This window comes from Sitodiplosis mosellana, unplaced genomic scaffold (assembly GCF_009176505.1).
Source record: "Sitodiplosis mosellana isolate CC-2019 unplaced genomic scaffold, AAFC_SMos_1.0 Smas_scaffold_2, whole genome shotgun sequence".
NCBI lineage: Eukaryota > Metazoa > Arthropoda > Insecta > Diptera > Cecidomyiidae > Sitodiplosis > Sitodiplosis mosellana.
Window position 1 is genome coordinate 6,731,673 of NW_022595245.1, and position 21,188 is coordinate 6,752,860.

At 37.7% G+C, this 21,188-nt stretch overlaps 2 protein-coding genes across 2 annotated transcripts in view; one reads left to right on the forward strand and one right to left on the reverse strand.

Moving 5' to 3' along the window:
- The window catches only part of LOC129564880 (mediator of RNA polymerase II transcription subunit 20), a 60,377-nt gene that overhangs the window by 28,356 nt on the left and 10,833 nt on the right, over positions 1–21,188 (forward strand). The window lies entirely within an intron of this gene.
- The window catches only part of LOC129564879 (facilitated trehalose transporter Tret1-like), a 52,267-nt gene that overhangs the window by 23,737 nt on the left and 7,342 nt on the right, over positions 1–21,188 (reverse strand). The window lies entirely within an intron of this gene.

The window sequence follows — 21,188 nt, forward strand, 5'->3', positions numbered from 1 at the left end:
TACACAATGAGAGAGTTGTTGGCGCGTTGCGCATACCAAATCGCTGGTGCATTATGCTGCACTTTCCTTTTGCATCGCTTTTCCCGAACAAGCGTCGACAACAGCAGCATCAGCAGCAGCATTCCATTTGCCATTGTATATGCGAGGGATTTTGTTTATCTAATATCTGCTCAAATGCACACGTATTTTATATTCACACAAATCATCAAACAACAGAGAGTGGAAAAAAAGAGAATATCTCTCAGCACACAGCTACAACGTCACCATGATGATGATAATGACAATGTATGACTGATACAACACACTTTTTTTACTTCGTCTCTTTCCCACTCTCAATTTTTCATTCTTGCTTTTATTTACACTGCGTAATCAAATGTATATATTCTAGCGCTTTGGGAGAAGAGCAAGAGAGAGAGAGAGAGATTGCTGTTGATATACAATTTATAAATGCATCGCGATTAGCGACAAATGAATACGCGCACGTCATCATATTCATTTGATACTGAGCGTGAGCATAGAGACGAGATAAATGAAAAATAAAAAACGAAAATTCATGTTCATATTTCATGTTTGGCTTGAACATTTTTCGAAAATGACCGAATGTATTGATAAAAGATTTATGCAGACACCACGGAATGGGCACACAGACAGAATGCGTAGAAAAAACCCGATGGAAATCCACACGAAGCTGAATGATGAACATTTTTTTGAGGATTAAGTACATTTTGTTGACATTTTTCCACTATATTCTTGTTCGTGTTTTTTTTTCTCGGTTCTGTCTCTCTGTGTTTGCATTCGTGTTGAACATTGAAATGGAAATCAGAATGGTTCCATGAACACATTTTCACTGTGTGTTGTGCTGAGCCAAACACTAAAACCAAGTCGAAGCGTTCGAATTTCATTCAATTTTGGCCGTTGAGTGCTCGTTGTCAGAAATCATTTTACACATCACATTTCTTGCCGTTATCTATTTCGTGGAATCGTCTTCAATGTGCCGACAGCACACACAGTGCACCACAGCGAACATGTGTCAAACCAAAAATGCCAAAAATATCATCCATGAATTACGGTCAATGGGGAATTTTGTTCGAAGATGTATGCTTTATCAATGTTTGACCTCATCTTCAATTGGTTACGAGTCTTATGCAATTTTCGGATATTCGACTGATACGATGGACGATTTCAAGGACGTTTATCTCTTTCTCTCTCTCTCTCTCTCTCTCTCTCTCTCTCTCTCTATGCTTTGAAAAGACTGCAATGATTTGAACGATGATGCCAAAGCAAAGTTCAGAGGTCTTTTTAGATGCTCATCACATTTTCAATTGTCACCAAAATAAAAATGCGCCAAGGACGGACAATAAAACGGGCCATTTGTGAAATGAATAGCTCGGATGGAAGCATTTACGATGTTCTCCATAAATAAATGGTAGACTTGAAATGACACTGAGAGTTCAACGCACACCAAAGCCATGGTACACTTGGCCAATGCGAGTGAGAGTAAACGATTCAAAAGGGATGAAGTACTAAAGTGACGGCTATAAATGCAAATCGTATTATCTGGAATATTCGAAGATTCTAGTAATTTTTTTTTTCTCTGTGTGTTTTATTGACGATTCGCAGACACTGTACGAGTGTCGTACTTCATTTGGCTTTATGTAAATGGCCTCAACGATTTTTATGGCGTTAATTCTGAAGAGCTCTTGTGATTATCTGAACGCGAGCTTACGTGGAATTGCTTTGACCTGATAAACGAAATTTCGTTCGCTCGCTGCTTTTTCTTCTTTTCTCGCCTTTTCATTTTATTGAACGGAAAATTGTTCTTGTTTTTTCTTTCCATTTCATCGTTGTTTCAATGCTTGCATTACATAATTCCACGAAACTATAAAGTACAATGAATAGAATACGATGTTTGGAAAATAATTAAATGAAAGAAGAAAAAAAGAGATACAAAGCAGTAATATTGTCAGTCATATGCGATCATGTGTTGAAGTGAATCCGTCGAAATTTCATTACACAAACATATTACGGAGTTATAATAGCGGAATCGATGAATTTGTTTGAAAAAAAAAATGAAAACTGGTTTAAATGCTTTCAGGGCAAATCGGAGCTTCGATAAACACGTACTTCTTACGTTTGCCAGTCGTCTTCATTGCCATATCATGGCAGTCGGGCCGTTTGTTCTTGTTTAAAAGGGCCATTGTTTTATTTTTGGTATGGCATTCCGTTTTTTGTATAATTAAAAATGGTTTTGTAGTGAGTCAATTGTTGGTTCATTTCGGCCCCATTCAAATCACAATGAACTTTGGAACGTGAAAATCTTATCCAACCAGTCCGAAATCAACACACACACACACACACACACACACACACACACATTTCATTGTATTCATACGTTTCTAACACAATCACAGCTCAGTCATAGCGATTGAAAACAAAAACACACTGATGTGCATCCGCTTCGACTTTGTCGTTCCCATGCAAATGTGTCATAGAAACAATAAATACTATTGTAGCGATAGGTGTTTAACGTGTAAGTGCACGGATACGTGCACCAGCCGAAGGTGTCAATCAACTGTTATATTTACATCGCGCGCGTATCAATCATTTTCAAATGTTTGTTCATGCATACTGCTTTACACGGTAAAAGAGAGAGAGAGAGAGAGAGAGAGAGAGAGAGAGAGAGAGACGGATTGATGTCCACAGCTGATAAGAGGTGTTTTTGCCTTTTGCCTGATATAATTCGTCGGTGTTTCTTTTATATACTCACAGCGTCACTGCGTTTCTTTCTTCATCATGCTAGAGTGCAGCCTAAACGATCACGTAGAACCAGTGGATTGTAATACTATCATATTTAAGACAAGACCGACTTTATGCCAATAAACTTCATTAATCCAGATAAATAAATGGATGGAACATGAGCAGAAATCAGATTTCTATGTCATGAAACTTTTCGCTTGGATGCGCACCGCACTGCCGAACCAATGAACGACCATTCTTATTCTTTACTTTCATTTTGTATGCAAGAACTTTCATCTTAGTCGGTTTCGATGGGTACAATGTGTGTATACTCTGTGTTTGTGTGCAAAAGTCTTGATCAAAACAACATGCATGTGCCTGTGGCCTAAAATGAGCGAAAGATATAGAGGCTCTGTGTACATGAGCTTATGCAATCAAAAAAAATTCTTCTTGTGACTCTTCTTGAGTTTTCTTCTTCTGAAGAAAAAGTTGATGAAAGAAAATCGATTTCAAGCTTCTTTGTAAATGGATAATCATTTCAATATACCACAATAAAATATTAAATTCAGAAGTCATCTCATGTTCGCTTTCTTCGTGTGTAGCATAGAATTGTGCCCCTGAGCCACATGCACGTATAACATTCACATTTGGATTGTGACGCAACCGCACACAAATGATCTATGGACGATTACATTGAATAAATTCTTCAGCTAAATCCTATTAGCGCATAAAAATGTAAATTGAGTCGCTTGCACTCGTTCGATCAGATTTTGTGGCAGGCGAGAGCAATGCTCACCGAGCATGCTGCCATTTGCTCGCATGTGTCATACATAAATAGATGTTTTCTGTTGTCAACCCGTTGTTACAGTCAAACCGGTTGCAGACAATTTCCCCGTTTTCTTTCTCTTCATTTCGATCGCATATTACAATTTTTGCATATTTCAGAATTTTATGGAAATCGATTACGATATTTTCTTTTTCGCGTAAAACCAAAAGCCATCTCATTTCATGCAGCCCATGATATACTGCATTCGTCATCATCGTCGTCGTTTTCGTTTTGTGCGGAACCGTGTCAAGAGTTTCTCCAAGTAAAATTTTAACTTGGTTTTTTTTTCGGGAAGCAAACGAGCACGAGCGCAATTTCATTTTCTAGATCAAAAAGTATAGGCACAAGTCAGTTTTGTGTTGTTGATACCATCTGTATTTTACATAATCTCAAAATTAAATGAGTTATCGCCTGAGAAGAAACGCAAAGAAAAATCGTAAGCACAGGGGCAGCAGAAACGGAAGCCGGTGGTGGAGGGAACAAGCGCCGAAAGAGCCTACATACATTGAACGGGTGGTATATACATTTTCAAGTCAGTGTGTGTGACTTTTGAGCTTCTTTTCAATAAGTTTTTGCAGCATAAGTGCTGCTGCCTATCTGTTGTTTGGTTATCATAATCACAAAATTGTTTCAACTCTCGCGTAGATAGCGAACTGGGGGAGAATGAATTTGTTAACTATACGCTCGCTGTGTTCTAAACATTTTCTTTCTTTCAATTTTTTTCATCGGGCAGCAGCGTAACCCCAAAAAGAAAAATCGGCAAATAAGGCGTTTTCAAATCAGTTTTGCGAAAAGGCACAAGTGAAGTCTAGCACAGTTTTGGGGAACTTGGACCGCACGTCGAAATATCGATTGCCCAACACCATTGCACCGAACCACATAAAAAAGCCGAACAGAGAGGAAGAGAGAGAGAGAGAGAGAGAGCAGAAGAAAGTGGAATTTTTATTAAAGAAAAATCTTCAATCGAAGAGTGAAAAAACAACACAGAACAAGAAGCAGCAGCAGCAACAGCACACAAAAGTTTTTCATTTAGTCGCGAGTGTTGTAGTTTATGTGTGTGCTCCATCTTTTTTGGTGAGATAGAGAGAGAGAGAGGGAGAGAGCCTACGTCGCATGCAGCGTTTTTCGCATTCGCTACACTGCGACAAGGTTAAACTGAACACAATGACTATGGTAATGGATGGGGTGTTTTTCTTACATAAGTTCTCGTCCTCAGCGTGCTCTCTGTTCAACTCTCGACTCTCGGCTCTTCTCTCTCGCACAGTACAACAACACTCTGTCTATGTACCATATACTGAATTTGATGTTGTTTACATAGAATGCAAGCCAACGGCAACATGACAATAAAGAAAACAAAAATGTAAAAGACCAAGGAAGAAGAAGAAGTTCGCGCTCAATGAGTGTTTGTGTGTGAGAGTGTTTGTGCCATGAAAATAAAAGAAAATGTTTAGCCTCATTGAATGTGATTCGGCCCATTTTACGATGTTTCACACAAAAATTTTTACAGCGAGGCTAAAATGCGTGATTCATTTCTAATGATTACAACCGGTATATGTGCAATGATTCGCAATGACTTCGGTTAATGATTATGGCGCTTTGGTGCGTTCGCCGCCACCACCACCACCACCGACGCTGCTCTCTACTGTCATTTGTTTGGCATTCAGGAAGAAATGTTTAATAAACGACAATGACATTGCACAACATTCATTCGAGTCGATGTTGTCTATAAAGACCTTTTCGCTCATTGCTCCATCGTATGCTCGCTGGTTCGTTCACTCGCGCCCGGAGTGAACTCGAGACTGTGATAGAAAATCATTGTGATTGTGGGCATTGTGGGTAACCGCATTAAAAATATTCATCTGTTTTGCGTTGAATTATCGATTTTTTCCCCTTCTTGTATTCGATTAAAAAGTGGGAACCCATTCATTTCAAGAACGAGATCATTTCCAGCGAATACGTTCAACCTTAAGTGTGTAATATACAGGCCAATTTTTTTCTCTTTCAAATTTTTCAAAAAGGCGAGTAAAATGCTGAAATGGTGTTAATCACTGGCGCCTTTAATGATACACACCAACTGCCGTATGTTTGCTTGACCATTTTTTGGTCGAAACAAACAAACTATCCGCAGTCAACTAGACTCTGACCCATTTAAACAAAAACCAAAAGAAAAAACTATCGTCCAAAGTTTTTAATTTGGAAGGTTCGTTTTATTGCTTTTTATTCACGTGTTGTAAGTGTATGTTCGTTTCCTTTTTATCTATGTCGACTTTGTTTCCGAAATGGTTCGTGTCATAAAAATCGAGCAAAGGAAGTTACAGGATACAATCGAAATAAGCAAAATAACATTTTACATACAATTTCGTATGCTTATTCGAAGAAGAAAAGAAAAACAATTATGAAAAATCCAGAGAGAAAGAGAAAAAGAACTATAAAACCATCAACAGATACTGGAATGTCCGATTTTTGTCGTGCAACAAAGTGTTTTTATTTTCGATACCTGCCTAGAATTGGGTCTCGCAATTATTTACATTCGGCAATGGACATTTCAGCAAAACTTTTCCGTTTTTATTTCTCCATTTCAAGCGAAAGTACTTGTTTGTTTTGATTACATATAGTAAATGGTTGTCCATGTTGCAAAAATTGAGAAAAGCATTTTTTCCCATCGTTTAATAATGGACTGAAAGCATATAATAGAATGAGGCAAAAATAATGACTACTGCCGAGAGTAAAATATGTGCTGAACAGACTGTAAATATTCATTTTATGTGATACTCCCTCTCTCTCTCGCTCAGCTCTCTATCGACAGAGAGATAATTTATGGACACAGAGAGCGAACAAACGCATACGAAGAAGGAGGAAAAAAAATGATGAACAAATTTCATCGGAAATTGTTGTGTTGCACACGAAAAAAAAAGAGAATAAATAATAACAACCGTTGACAAGAATTATTATCGCGAACTACGAAACATTGCTGAATTTATTAAAGTCTAGCACAAGTTATTTCCTTTTTCTGTCGCTGTTTCGCTTTCGATGCGCCAATGCGAATGGCAACGATTGACAACACAACTCGTTTCGACGGTTTTTTTTCTCACTGCAGTTCGGATGTGCGACATTCATTCATAGTTTTATGAATGCATTCCGAAGATTAAATTTAAGTGACGATGAAAAAGAGACGAAATATTCGCGCAATCATCATCATTTTTTTTTGCGCGCGCGCACTCTTCTCCGTGCACATCTTTCTGATTCTTTGTGAGGCGTTCAGGATTTTTGTATCTGCATTTTTGTCCCCGCTTCTTGTGACAATCATTGAAATGCGTTCGTTTGAACTGATGTTGATAAGCATGGTGCTGGTGCTTGCAAGAAATACGATTCAAACGACAGGCATACCATTTAATAAACAGAGCATCATTGGAATGAAAAACGATCCCAGATCCATTAAGATGATTTTAGGTTTCAGTTTCAATTTCAGAACACGAACAACTTTTTTCTCCAATCTCGCTATGGTTGATGTCTACATTTTGTACACTTTTTATGACGCAAACTTACAACGAATCTCGTTGTCATATATCAGGTTTGTTTGTGGATTCGAGATTCACTTAATCCATTCCATTTCCGCTTTTATTCAATTTTACGGATGAAATAAAACGAATCTTGCACTTGAGACACATTTTTTTCGGACGAAAAATCGCATCTCTTCATTTAATCTATGTAAATTGTTATCTAATATTTGTTCTGCTATGCTACATTTTTTTCTTTTGTTCATTTTTCATTGGATTTTATTTGGTACAGAATGGAGGGGTTTATGCATACAACTCAATACAAATGGTCATGAGGTAGGCTTCAGTCTCTAAAAATGAATGCATTGGCAATTTTTTTTTTCGTTTCATTTCGCTTTGAGTCGAAACAAAATAGCATTAGTCGATATGAATGCGGTTAAAAGTAAACAAGTTATCGCTTAGAACTGGACACTCGATGGCAACGATGTTAAAATAAAATCGTTTGGCGCCACTTGACTTTAAGCCACTTCTTATCTCGTTTTTATTTGGTTTATCGGTGTCTTCCATTGGATAAGGCACGGACCAATGCCATGCCATGCCACATCTCAAATCCGTTACAGCATAAATTGTTTTTTTTTCCACCCATAGAATAACTTCAATTATTATTATTGAGCTGGCCATACCGAACTGTGGCGACATAAAAATTGCATTTTTATTGTAACCAGTTGCCTACTTTAGACCAGCGGGTCGGCAGTGAAATCGAACGAATGAACGAACGAAAAAAATCAATAATAAATTCCGAATTCACATTCGTTTCACAAAATGAACATTCAGATAACATGTTTGATCTTTTCTTAATTAATTTCTTGTATTTTGATAACTTTTTTCCTGCCATCAATTCAATGGTTGAAAAGAGCGGAGTCGACCCTCGACCAATGATTACTTTTAACGTTCTTTTCTTTTATCCTCGGCTTTGCTGCTGTTGAAACGTTTTATGCATTGGAATGAGTTGCTTCCAATGAAGCTGTAGATTCAATAAGCGCTTTGTGTAAGAAAACTTCTTGAGCCACACACCACTTACTTGCTCAACCGAAAAGTTACGGTAATGGCTTTGAAAAGAGCAAATATGAAAAATAAAAGTCTTCTATTTTTTATCGTCCCGTCAGACTGCGGCGGCGAAAAAGCAGTTGACTCACAGTCACATACTAAATTTCACAGACAAACGCAAATTGCTGCGTTATTTTTCCCATGACAAGATCAAGAACGTACTAAAAATTGCGTTAATGGAACATACGGTGTCGATTCAATTCATTCACACAAAGTCGTTGTCGTCGTCGTCGACGTTGAATGCACTGCATTCAATTGATACGACGACACACAATGCCAATTCTTATATGACAATACACAACACAAAACGGAGTAATAATAAGAATGGTGTGGTCGAAAAACCTGAATAAAAAGGAGTTGTAAACATGTGCCTGTCCGACAAACACAATCATCAAATTGAGTCGACGCAAGCAACAAATTTTAATGCATGTCAAACATTGAAATACGGTTTCGAATTTTGTAGCAATTTGTCGTCATCGTTGTTGTCGTCAGGGCGTTTCAGGCATCGTATACCACATTACGCACCACCACAATGTATGCCTAGCCATTTGGAATTCAATTGAATTGAACGGAAATGTTTTCTATTGCAATTTTCACAGAAAAAAAATGTATTGGCTCAAGACTGTCCTAAATCGAAGGGAGTCTCTTTGCAATTTTGGTCAAATTGTGCTGCCGCTGCTGCTGAATGCAAGAAGCTGGACAAGCGTAAACAAATAGAAAACCATTTCATTTGCCATTTGAAATAAATGGACTGTTTTTGTTCCGTCGTACCAATAAAATTCGGTCGAGAGCCACAACAGAGAGAAAGTGAGGCTGGGAGGGAGAGTGAGAGGAAATAAACTGGGAATTCCAGCAGCGTATATTTCACTCAAGTTTGACAAATTGCATTTTCCAAATGCGAAACGACTGAACTTTGAATTGCTGATCGACAGCAGCTTGCACACGAGCCCACAAAAAGTACTTGCATCGAACAGAGCGAGAGGGAGCGAAAGAGAGAAAAAAGCGAATTGTTTAAACTAATAACTCAGCATAAAAACCGTAAATTTAATGGTATGTTTGTTACGTCAAAACTATTTATTCTTGACGATTTGAAAAGCGTGCGTGCTCAAACATTTCATGCACATTGTGGACTGCATATGTTCACCTTTCAATCTGAATTGCAATTTTCAACAGTTATTTCGGCTTATGCTTTTCGGGAAGTCGGAGTTTCAATTTCATCATTTTACCACACACACACACGCCCGTACATGAGCAGAAGACAAAAGATTTTGTTTTGTTTGCACCCAGATTATTGGATAACGAAGAACGAACGGTTCCGATGTACAGCGACAGAAGAGAGAAAAAAAAACTAAATAAATAATATTAAGAAAACACGGAACCAAACAATGAATTGGCAAATAAACAAAATAGACTTGGCCCAAACACAGAGGTAATGACAATGGCAAAGTGAAAGTTGTAAGGAACAAAGGAAGAACGTAAAAAGAGGATACACGCTACAACATAGTTTTATGGCTTGTTACGGGCATTTATTCGGCCAGTAAGAATGAAATACACACTCATACATTCAGCATGCCATTGACCGAATGGCTCTCCATTGTAACTGGCATCGTTGAGAATACGACCAGAAACTACAACAATGCATTCATGCTGGGTAGATTTTTTTTTGCGAAATGGGCATAGTTGGCCAAAATGCGAAATTGTTGTGTGCCATTGTGCCAAGGGGAGAGTGGAAATTCCGCGAAACAACTTTCCTTTCATTACACTTTGAACGTGAAATTTAATCAAATGGCCAGAGAAATTTGTTTGCCGTTGTTTCAGGACTTTTTCGGGCTGGCAGGTTGTTTTTTTTATTGCTGATTCATTTATTACTTCCGATAAATTGCGTTCTTCAGTGGAGAAAGAGTGGAAGAGAGAGAGAGAGGAAAAACTACGAGAGAATGCAGACAAAACCGAAACTATGCCAGCACCGATAGCATTCTCGTTGGGTTTTTATTTGCTGGTCGAGCAGCGACACACTAAAATTCCTGCTAGAACTAGAAAAAAGCACAACATTGCACAATCGCTACTTATTATTATTTTTTCCCTATTCTTCAGCTTTCTAGCTATATGTTTCAGATAGCATTGTTGCATTACTCAACCGCCACTTTCTTGTCAATGGCCATAGAATTGATATAGATATTTTGTTTTTTATGTGACGACCACAAAAACAATTGTCCGAAATCACACAATGGAGCCATCTACCGATAGCTATCTCTCAATGGGAACGATACACTCAAATCACGTCGAATAAAAGTATGCATTCGCAAATACACGTAAAACAGAACGAAAAACACAGTCGACAACATTTCCGGCTGACGCTGGCTATTGCTGCTGTTGCGACAATCATATCTCACGCACAAAATTCTGTTTTTTTTTCTTCTTCTTCTTCTTCTTTTCTTCGTTTGTTTGTTTAGACACATCAAAATTTAAATAACCTCAACCAAATGACAGACAATTTATACGACAATATTATGATGTTGTTCGGTGTTAACAATCGTTAAAGAAATTCTAATAAATTACCGGTGTGATATGTTTATTTCATACGACGATCCCGAATATTTCCTTCACTTCATGCATTCAGCTTTCACTTTCGTTCGATGCAAATCATTTTCGCAATGATCAATTCAATAAATTTTTATTTTTCAATATTTTATATTATAAACTTGTTCATCAAGTTTATTAAGTTTATTATAGACAATTTTTTTTTATATAATTTTTTTTTTGTACAATGAACACTGTTTGTACGTAAATGATAAATTCAAGTTGATCAACCGACAGAGAAAAAAAACACTGTTACTTTCGTTGACGAGTATTTTATCAGAATTGTCGTGAATGACAAATTTGAATCGGTAAAAATTGATAAACAAAACGCACTTGACATTCGATGAACTCGAATTTTGATAAAAGATTTTCAGTTAAAAGCAATTTCATGCCTTATTGAAAACATCACGAACTCTAAACGTAGCGCGTCTAGGGGAAAAAGAATCAAATTCATTCGTTTCGTTGTTTGTCTGTACGTCTGTATTCATCTGTGTTTAAAACCGAACTGAAACTACCGCACATGATCGATGCACTTAACTAGCCTGATACCCGAAACATCGTCGACATCGAACGTTGTCGTGCTGAAAGCAAAATAAAAACAAACGCCGAGCAGCAGCAACAACAACAACGACGACGACGGCTACGGCAACGAAGAGAGTGAGAGAGGAACGAAGAGAATGAATATAACGAGGCAAGGGAGAGACGAGAATAAACATACACCGAGAGAAAGAAAGAAAGAGAGAGTGAGAAATACAAGTAAAACCTCACATCTCTAAGTCAGGCTAACATGTGCGCGAGCGCACCCAAACCAATTTACGCACACAACATTAAATGAACTGTGTAGAACGCGCGTCAGACGACACCGTTCAATTATTTGGATCCAGCGCTCTCTCTCATATATATATATGCATTCGCTCGGCGGCGATCAAGAGAGTTAGCATTGAGCACAGTACATCGTTCAAATACAGACTGGAACGGTTTGGGAGCCGATATTGCCGATTCTCGAAGTGAAAAATGAGACGATAGACCAACACTATGCAGCAGCAGCAACGACGGCAACAGCAGCAAAAAAAAAATAAACAAAACCAATATATTAACGCACATTGAACAGAAAAATGCTCTCGTGCTGACTTAATACGAATGCATGAAACGGACAATAATAAATAGAGTTTGACACCGACATGCTCTTGTGTATATGTGCATCGAATAACATAGAGAATTCAAGCATGTAGAGCATAGTTCAAAGTGATGCCTGTTTTATTTTGTTCGCTTGTTTTGCCAAGAACCGATTATGGCTTGAAGAAGATGCACATGGAGTGTGGAGAGCGAGAGAAGGAAAAAAAAAATTGTGAACGACGAACGGACAGTAACAACAAAATTATGTGTATGATGAATGGATCAGTTTGTATGCAGTCTCTTCTACTGGTTCGCATCTTGCCATTTCTTCGATGGCTAATGAAAATGGCAACAACGGATGAGACGTTGGTCTTAACGAACCAACCGAACGCCCGTTTGTTTGAATGAACTGAGTGGAAAAAGAAAATCAATTTCATATGCTTATGGTGCTGTTGATGATGATACTCACACTCCACATGCTTGGCGCATGTTCTGTTTATTGAATGTTTATGCTTCGACCAAAGCAATCGACCATTCACTATATATGTTCACTTCACTCTTTCTCTCATTCACAACGTTCCGGGGCATTGGGCTGCATATATACCATATGCATTTGTTACACTTTGTGAAAAGTTATGATCTGTAAAACTGACTTTACTGACTCTCAATATCTCATAAATTATTCATATACTCGTTGTCATCGGCGTTGGATTTCGATGGATTCGTAGGTGGTTTCGATCGTTTCTGTTTGCACGGTGCCACCATGCTTCCGAATACTAGAGCAAACCATTTGATGTAAGACGTGAAGCGTATAATTCGAAGGATTTTCAATCTATCGCAGATATTTCAATTTCATTAGCAACTATTTTTAGGCTGCAGTTTGTTTTGCCAATTTTACGGTATGGCGTTACGAATGACTTTGGCTGCCACTGTAGCATGGAACATATTTTTCATCGATTGCGATATATAAATTGGAATATCAAATTCAATGTCAATAATTCTTAATTCTACGCTTTGAGCTCGGGCCATATCAAGTAGTTATGCCTTGAATCTAATAATTTTGCTATGCACCGATTTATTACCACTGCGCTAAGACTTGGAGTTAACGTGAAGGAGTTATCGGGTGCAAATAAATCGTAATAAATTATCGTTTTTCGCACTGAACACGGGAACAAAGCCATTGTTTCGGACGACGTTAGAACCGCTTGCGAACCAACACAGAAAAAAGAATTGAATTCAAATTCCAAGAATTTTTTTTTCGGTACTTACATGAAATTATACATACTACTTGCAAAACATATGCGATCGTAAATCACATCGTTCTCAGTTTTCAGTTCAGTTTGCATCGATCGAATTTCCGTACGCCTCGGCTTCGCCTCGTTGCTCAATGTGAAAATGGAATCGGTTTCGAAGGAGAATTTTTGTGTGCTTTGCTTTGTTTCGTTTCAAAGCATTCCAATAACACATTTCAATTTGAGGCTCAGCTCAGTATGCGTTTGCTATCAGCTGTTAAATGAATTTTGCTGTGCTTGCCATTTTTGTGTATGTGCACATACTCTCTTTCGCTCTCTCTCTCTCTCTCTCTCTCTCTATCCATGTCATACATGTGTATGAATGGGAACGGATTTAATTGCATTAATTTTGCAAACAGCATTTGCCTGGTTTTTGCAGACCACATTCAGAGACGGCCCCAAACAAATTATTGACGTAGACGCTTATTATTTTCGGGTTTGTATCTCTCTATCTCTATCGTGTATGGCACAGCCACACCAACAATAGTTTACACGAAAACTTTTCGAAATCCTCTGGGCTAACTAACATAAAATACGACACACACAGAAAAAAAGAACAGTGGCCACTGGCCAGCCAGTGAGATTACAACGTTTAACGAATCGAGATATCAAAAGAGTCCATTAAATTGGATTAAAGTGGTATTTATTTATCACTTGGGTTTTATATTTTATTTGCGTTCGATGCAATCCCGTTTACCCACTTCATTACGATATTCATTTGCCAAGTGCGGTGCTTGTGCTGTGTGTGAGTGTGTGCCTGCGTAGGATTGGCTTAAATCTCAGAATTATTAACTGACCATTTTTGTGATGAAGACAAAGCCTCTTCGTTTTTAATTTCCTATTCGTTCGTTTGTTCGATTTGTTTTTCTGCCGTTAAGAAAGCCTTGGTCTAATTCTGTCTTTCTCAAATCGAGTCAAGAAATTACTGACGTTTATTTTCGGTGTTTTGTTCCTTCGGATGCACTTGCACAAAAGATTGGAGCCAAAGATTAACAGCACCAGTCGATCACTCTCACAACAACAGCAACAGCAGCAGCAGCAGCAACACTACCGAACGATGAAATCATATAGGTCACAAAATACAACCCGAAATTGGCTCTTTGTTTAGGTTTCAATTATATTAAAACTGATGGAGATAAACCATGTCAGTTGCATTCCATTGCCAGCAGTAACTTCATTAAGTGTGCATTCATCTCCATCTCTCTCTGTCTCTCAACGTAACATCGTTGTCGTCACACGGGATGGTGCCATGTTCAGTGCTGAACCAGAACACTGAACGAAGAAACGAAGCCGATCAAGTGATTTAATTGAACATTTGTTTACTTTTTGTATGGCGTTTGTTTTCCGTTTCATCAACACCGTGTACTTGAAAACATAAACAATGTTGAGGAATTCATTTGCGCCTTTGGCAAGCATCCGAGCAGCATCGAAGGAAATAACAGCCCGAGGAAAGCAATGTGTCATCCCGTTCTCATTTCAGAATGTTTACAAAGAATGCGATAAGAAAGAAAAACGAACAAGAACACCAAAAAATATAGAACTAAATTGCATTACATGATGATGGGTCGAACACTGCGGTAGTCTAAATAGTAGACAAGTAGATTTGTCCTTATTTTCTCAATGATATCCCGACACACACGCATATATGCAAACAGTTAACAGACAAGAATGAAGCGTCATAAGCAAAATTCATGACTCATACTGTACTGTTGGCGACATTTGTCGGTAAACAACATTTTTGCCTTTATCTTCAAATCACACCGAAAAATCACTTTTTTTGTTTCTCTTTTCCTTTCGCTGGAACTACTTTCGGGGTGGTGCAAAACGCAAAGGAAAAATATTTGACATCGAAACGACAATAAAATGTGTGATAATGGGTCGGTAATTGAAAAGAGTGAAAATTGGCTGGTTTTTCGGTATATGCGTGCGTGTGGCGCGTGAAGAAGAACAAATAGGCCGATATTCGCATCAGATTAGAAATGGGTTCTGAGAGATCGGAATGTGCTTAGCGTCACTTCAAACTGAAGCATCCATCTGTCTATAATCCAATCCGATGTGAATGTCGTTGATTGACAATTGTTTGTACACATTCAGAGCAATTAAAATGAGAAAAAAAAATATGCGCTTCAATCTGCGATTTGCTAAGTACGTCGACGTTTTGGGAAAGAGAGAAAGAAAATAAGCTCATAGAATAAACATTTTGAAACGCTTTAACATTTCAAGAAAAGTACAGCCAATCTTCGTCACATCAGTTCGAAGGAAGTAAGAAAAAACGACGAGAAATACCATCTAGCCAAATTACAAGGAATATGCTGCCAACAATGTTTTCTTTTTCGTTCTCTTTCACTCTGCTGCGACTTTGGTGCTACGGAGAGTGTATAACTGGATTATTTCTGGCGATTTTATGTGTGCGTTATCTCGCATCTTTACCGATTGCTATTTCTCTTTTCGTTCGTCATTCGGTTTTTGGTGTATCCTTTATATTTTCGGTTGGAATTTTTCAGTTCCGATTGCAACATACTGTGCACAAGTACATTATTGCCTCTTCATCTTCATCGAGATCGTGTGTGTGTGTGTGTGTGTTTGTGTGTCGGGTGTTCTTTTTTTTCCTAACCGTTGCCGTATTTTCGGCATTGTACAGAGATAACATCCAGCCATTCGATCTTCTTCGGTTGGAAATTCATCGGAAGACTTACGTGCGGCTGGTATGTAAAGCAGCAAATTGGATCTATTTACAGCTATCGATAAACATAATTCGATTTCCCGAATTTATTTCGAGCGTGTTTTTTTCTGCCACATGTCTACCATGGCATACGTGTGGCCCTCTTGGCTCTTGTCCAAAACATATTCGTTTCGATTCCAACGAAACGACGATAAATTATAATTTTTTTCTCTCTCTTTTGCCTTGATAAAATATGAATTTTCTCGCCAAAATGCCAACCAACGAAGGAGAGAAAAATAAAACACCAACGAATCAACTGGAATGAATGGTTCTGGTTTATGCATATTGATTTCATCGGCATTTGTTTATGTTACCTCTTGAAAATGCATTTGATTTTCTCTCTGTTTAGACAATTCATTAATGCATTTGAATGCAACGCCAGATTTCACCCAATTCAATCATTCACAAACAGCCACATCGATTTGAATTTATCGAAATTCGAATTCGATTATGAAATTTTTAATTTCCAAATATTCCGTTTTTTTCTCTTCATTCGTTAAAAGCATCACTTTCAAGGCAACCAAATTGAATGGAAAGTGGAGAGGTTGAACCGATAAGGCGTACAAAAATAGAAGTCTAATTGACTTTAATGTGAATGCCTGTTGGAAAAATGAAATAACCCCGAAAGCGCTCACACACACACATCTGTTTTGTTTGATTTGGTTTGGCTTTATCAGAGCGGCCCATGTCAGAGAAGAATAAATTTTTCTCTATGGAAAATGTGCCGGAATCGGGATAGTATCCATGGTTTCTCTCGCAAATAAGAAGTCACAAATCCGGTGGAGGCGGAAAGGCGCTCAAAAATCAGTTCAACAAACATGATGCAGTGAATACAAAATCAGCCGATCTGATCCTAATAAAAGTCACAATTAACAATGACAACAGCTCTCGGCCGGGTGGATAAGACTCAGTACAATTGGCAACATAACCTACTTGCGAAAAAAAAAAATAGAACGACAACGAAACCCTCACACACACACACTCGGTGAAATTGCCCAGTGACAGTTGGGCGAAATGAGAAGAATGTGCTGCTGTTTGGCAATGGCTATTCGTGTCGATACTCAAAACGAACAGCGATAAAAAGAACACAGAGAATGGAAAAAGGCCAAAGCAAAGGATGGCAAAGCAGCAGCAGCGGCAACAACAGAAAAAACCGAATTGTGCATTTTTCGAATGCCACACAGAATATCGAGAGTATCGAGTGTTTTGCATTGTCATGTGTCGCACAAATACAAATATTGGTATTCATTGACAAGTACCGACAGTTTTGGAAAAGAATCGAACACAAAAATAACACCCAACCAAGCACATTTCATTGATTTCACATTTTCAAAAGAATGAACTCGTTTTTATTTCGCACTTTCAAATGGAATGGAATGAAAGAGGGAGAGAGAGAGTGAAAAAAATCTACATTTTTTGATAGCCATCGGTTGATATTTTCCCTTTTTGCGAACCTATATCAAACGAGATCTCATTTCAAGAGTGCGAGTGACCGATTCAATAGAATCAGAACAGAAAAAAAAGCGAAAGAGGGAGAGCAAAAAAAAAACATGTACAAAAAAAATAAAAGCATTTAGTTATTATGTTCGGCACGTCATTTAACATTTGTTTTTCAATTTCGTCCAACCGTTTTTTTTCTAGCATGTTACTTTTTTTCTCTTCTCGGAATGCATTTCATTACATTATTGAATACATGTTGAAAATGGTTCGCTCAGAGTAAATACTGTTTGGAGAGAGAGAGTGAGACAAACAAATAGTCATAATTGCACTTTTTTCCAGCCACAACTACGTATGATTATTTGCACACCGTGGCGATGGCATGAAGGTCGCAATTTAATGATCGAGCTCTAGATTAAGCAACGTGCTTTCATTTTCTTCTACAAAATCAATTCTTAAAAAACACAACGAATCAATGGCCAAGATATGGCTGAATCGCATTACACGCAGAACACAGTCTATAGAGTTAAAATCGAATAAATTATGTGAATCACTTGATGATCTAGAATATGGACGCGGTAATAATAATTTCATTTTTCCGTGTCTTTTGTGCTTGTAATTGGTTGCATTCCAGTCATCATCACATGTATGTATATTAATCAAAATTGTGACACGCGATGTGTTGCCATTATCATCGACCGTACTTTTTTTTCTATGTAAAACCGTTTTCTAAAGTTGCTCTCCTTTTTTGCAGTACAGTTTAAAATGTTTGTGTTTGTTTTCATCTTCAGTGTAATGATAAGGCAATCAGTTCAAAACCAGCCTTCCAATGACTGTTCAAAAAGAGTTGTTAGCAGGCAAAAAGGAGAGGAGCGGAAATCTTTCATGTCATTGAAATGTCTACTTTGAAAAAAAGTTGCAAAATTTGATGATTGTTTTTCCGGCAGCGGTGTGTGTGCGTAATCATCGGTCTGTTCAAAAAAGGGTGTTGAAGCGACGACAATGTAATGTGTTGCCGCTTACCAATCCGACGAGATGACACTCTGTGTGAGCTGTATCACATTTGTGTGTTGCATTTAACAAGGCAATTATGCCGGATGGCAAGTGAGAAAAATATGCTATTAATTATTGCAATATCATCAAAAAATATGCTTTTGTCATTATCTTAAGCAATTAAGGGAGCACTCGAACGCATTGTATCGTTCGTCGAACACAAGCCGTCAGAGATAATCCAATGTTTGCTATCGAAACGAATAAAAATGGGATGAAGAGAAAGAAACTGAGAGATACAACCAAGTACAGAAAAGTTGTTGGCAGGCATAATTTCATTCGAAATCCCGAAATACTCTCCCCCATACTGGTTTTTGTGTTCCAACACAAAAACCACTGAAAACTCATTTTTCTGTATACTATAATCTAGCAAATTTATATTGTCTTCTATATTGCCAAATTATTTCTCAAGTTAGATTACAAAGTTATTTTTGGCACATTACATGGATGCATTGGAATGAATTTTGTCGACGCAGAGGGAGAGGGAGAGAGAGTCAATGTGTTCTTTCCTCGTGTTCGCCTCTTGTGCGTAGTCTCCTTTTGTGATTACAAGCACAACAAACAATGTGTTTGTTCACGATGGGCCCATTGTGTTTCGATGCTTAACTACGCGCACCGAGCGCGCACACACACAATACGTGTGTGAGAGCAATCAAAAACAAAGTATTTTGTTTGTAAGGATCATCAATCTTATTCGCATTTAGAAAGTAGCGCCTTTGTGTGCACACGAAAACTCTTTTGTGTGTGTGTGATTTGGTCGGCACATTCAATTGGCTGGCATTTCATTGGAAACGAAAATTTTTCTCTAATTCGTTTACGTTCTGTGAACTGGTTTGACAGCATCAACAATACACCCAAAACGCATTCGCACAAGCGGTGAACGAAGCCAGCAGACGAATTTCATATGAATATTTTCACAATAAACGGATCTATTTTTTTTAATAGAAGAAGAAAAACGAGAAAACTTTCTACGGAATGCACAACGGCTAAGAGAGGAGAGAAAAAAAATGAAGCATTTTTATTTGACTTTACTATTTACTTTGTATCGCGTTATTAAATACGAAACCAGTGCGAATCTACGATTTTCCCATTTCAATTGCAGGCTTTAAGAGACAATGACATCATCTGAAAAGTAGCAATTGCTCTTTAAAAGTGTATAATTCGCACCACTCGCCCGAGTACGAGATACCGAGTCGGTATTATCGACCAGATACACAGTTTTCAAACAACGTAGTAATAACGTTGTTGATTCTAAATGTCATATATGATGTGGTGGTGGTGTTAAGGTGCCCGGAACAGTGCTCTTAAATTACAAAACTGGATTAAGATGTACATTTAACAAAGGATAAGATAAAGAGAGAGAGAGAGAGAGAGAGAGAGAGGGAAATAAGAAACATGTATCCATATATATGTATATATTTGGAGCGAGCTTATTACGGTGTCTTTATTTACAGCCAAGTAATAAAGTTGACATTGTTCGGTTTCTGAGAAGAAGCAAACGAAACTGGTCCAAGTGCATTTCGCACGTCAAACGCGAGTCTTTTGTTTACAAGTTGTCATCTGATAACAGCAATTCCACTCCTTTTTTTCTCTGCTCTTCTCTTAAATAGAACAAGAAATGATAGAAATACGAAGTAAGACTTGAGATAAATTGTTGATGAAACACTCCACTCAGCCTTCGTTATTCCATTTAAATACACAATTGAATAGCCTTCACATTTTATGTTTGATTAATGCCAATTCAATTGAATAACTTGCTTGCTTTCTCATCCGATGCCTTAGAAACCAATAAATTAATCAAGAAGAAAAATGCAGAAGAAGAAGAAGAAAAATATAAAAGGCAAAAATTAATATGCTTCAGTCAAGTGAAGTCATAATGCGTAGCATGCTTCAGAACAAACAATTCCATTAGTGGGGTCCTCATTGTAATTGCTGCAGTTGAAAACAGTTAACAAAACAAATTAATGAAATGCCGCAATTGAATAAGACGATTTAGACATTTGTTTGCGTTTTTGCAAGAAAACACACCAAACAATGACTTGTTACTTCGTTTGAAAGGGCATTCAGTACTATGTGTTTGAGGTCGAGCGATTGGTGAAGGTTTATTTTTTCATTCCATAATTTCGATCGTGGAGTGTGAAAAAAAAATTGTAGATATAAATTGACTTTCGAATGGTTCGCATTTTTTCTTCATTTCGGATCAGTTTTCGCTTTGGGGAAGCCATTATAAAAAGAGACCGTTTTGCATACAGTGTATGACAACCATCCAATGCGTTCCAAAGACATGGATGACAACACCAATTTGTCATCTTTCGCCTTTTGTGAAACTCTCTAAATGGCAAGAAAATGGTCCAACATAAATAATGTGAATATCTTCAATTTTTTTCGAAAATGTCAACATGAATTCTTCCTCCAGCACGTCGACATCGTCATTTCCGAAGCGAGGGGTCAATATAAATCAGATTAATAGGTCTTTCATCCTCCATCAAATAAGGAATGTTTAGAAATTTTACACACTGAGTAATACTCATGCTACTTTGACGCAGCCGATGCCAATGCAAAACAGTCTCAATTAAGTTTATGGCCATTTTCCCCTCTCATATTCACGATTATGGTTGGCATGAGCTTTATCTTAAAGTCACCAGATGAATTATTTTATGTAATTCAATGTTAGCTCTCAATTGATGAATGAATGAATAGAAAAAAAAGTCGCAAAGAATCGGTTCAATTGTTTAAATTTCCGAAAACACCACATGATATCATTGGATTGCCCCCAAAAAATGTTTATTGAATCATGCAAAATCCGGAGATATGCTGAGCATTAA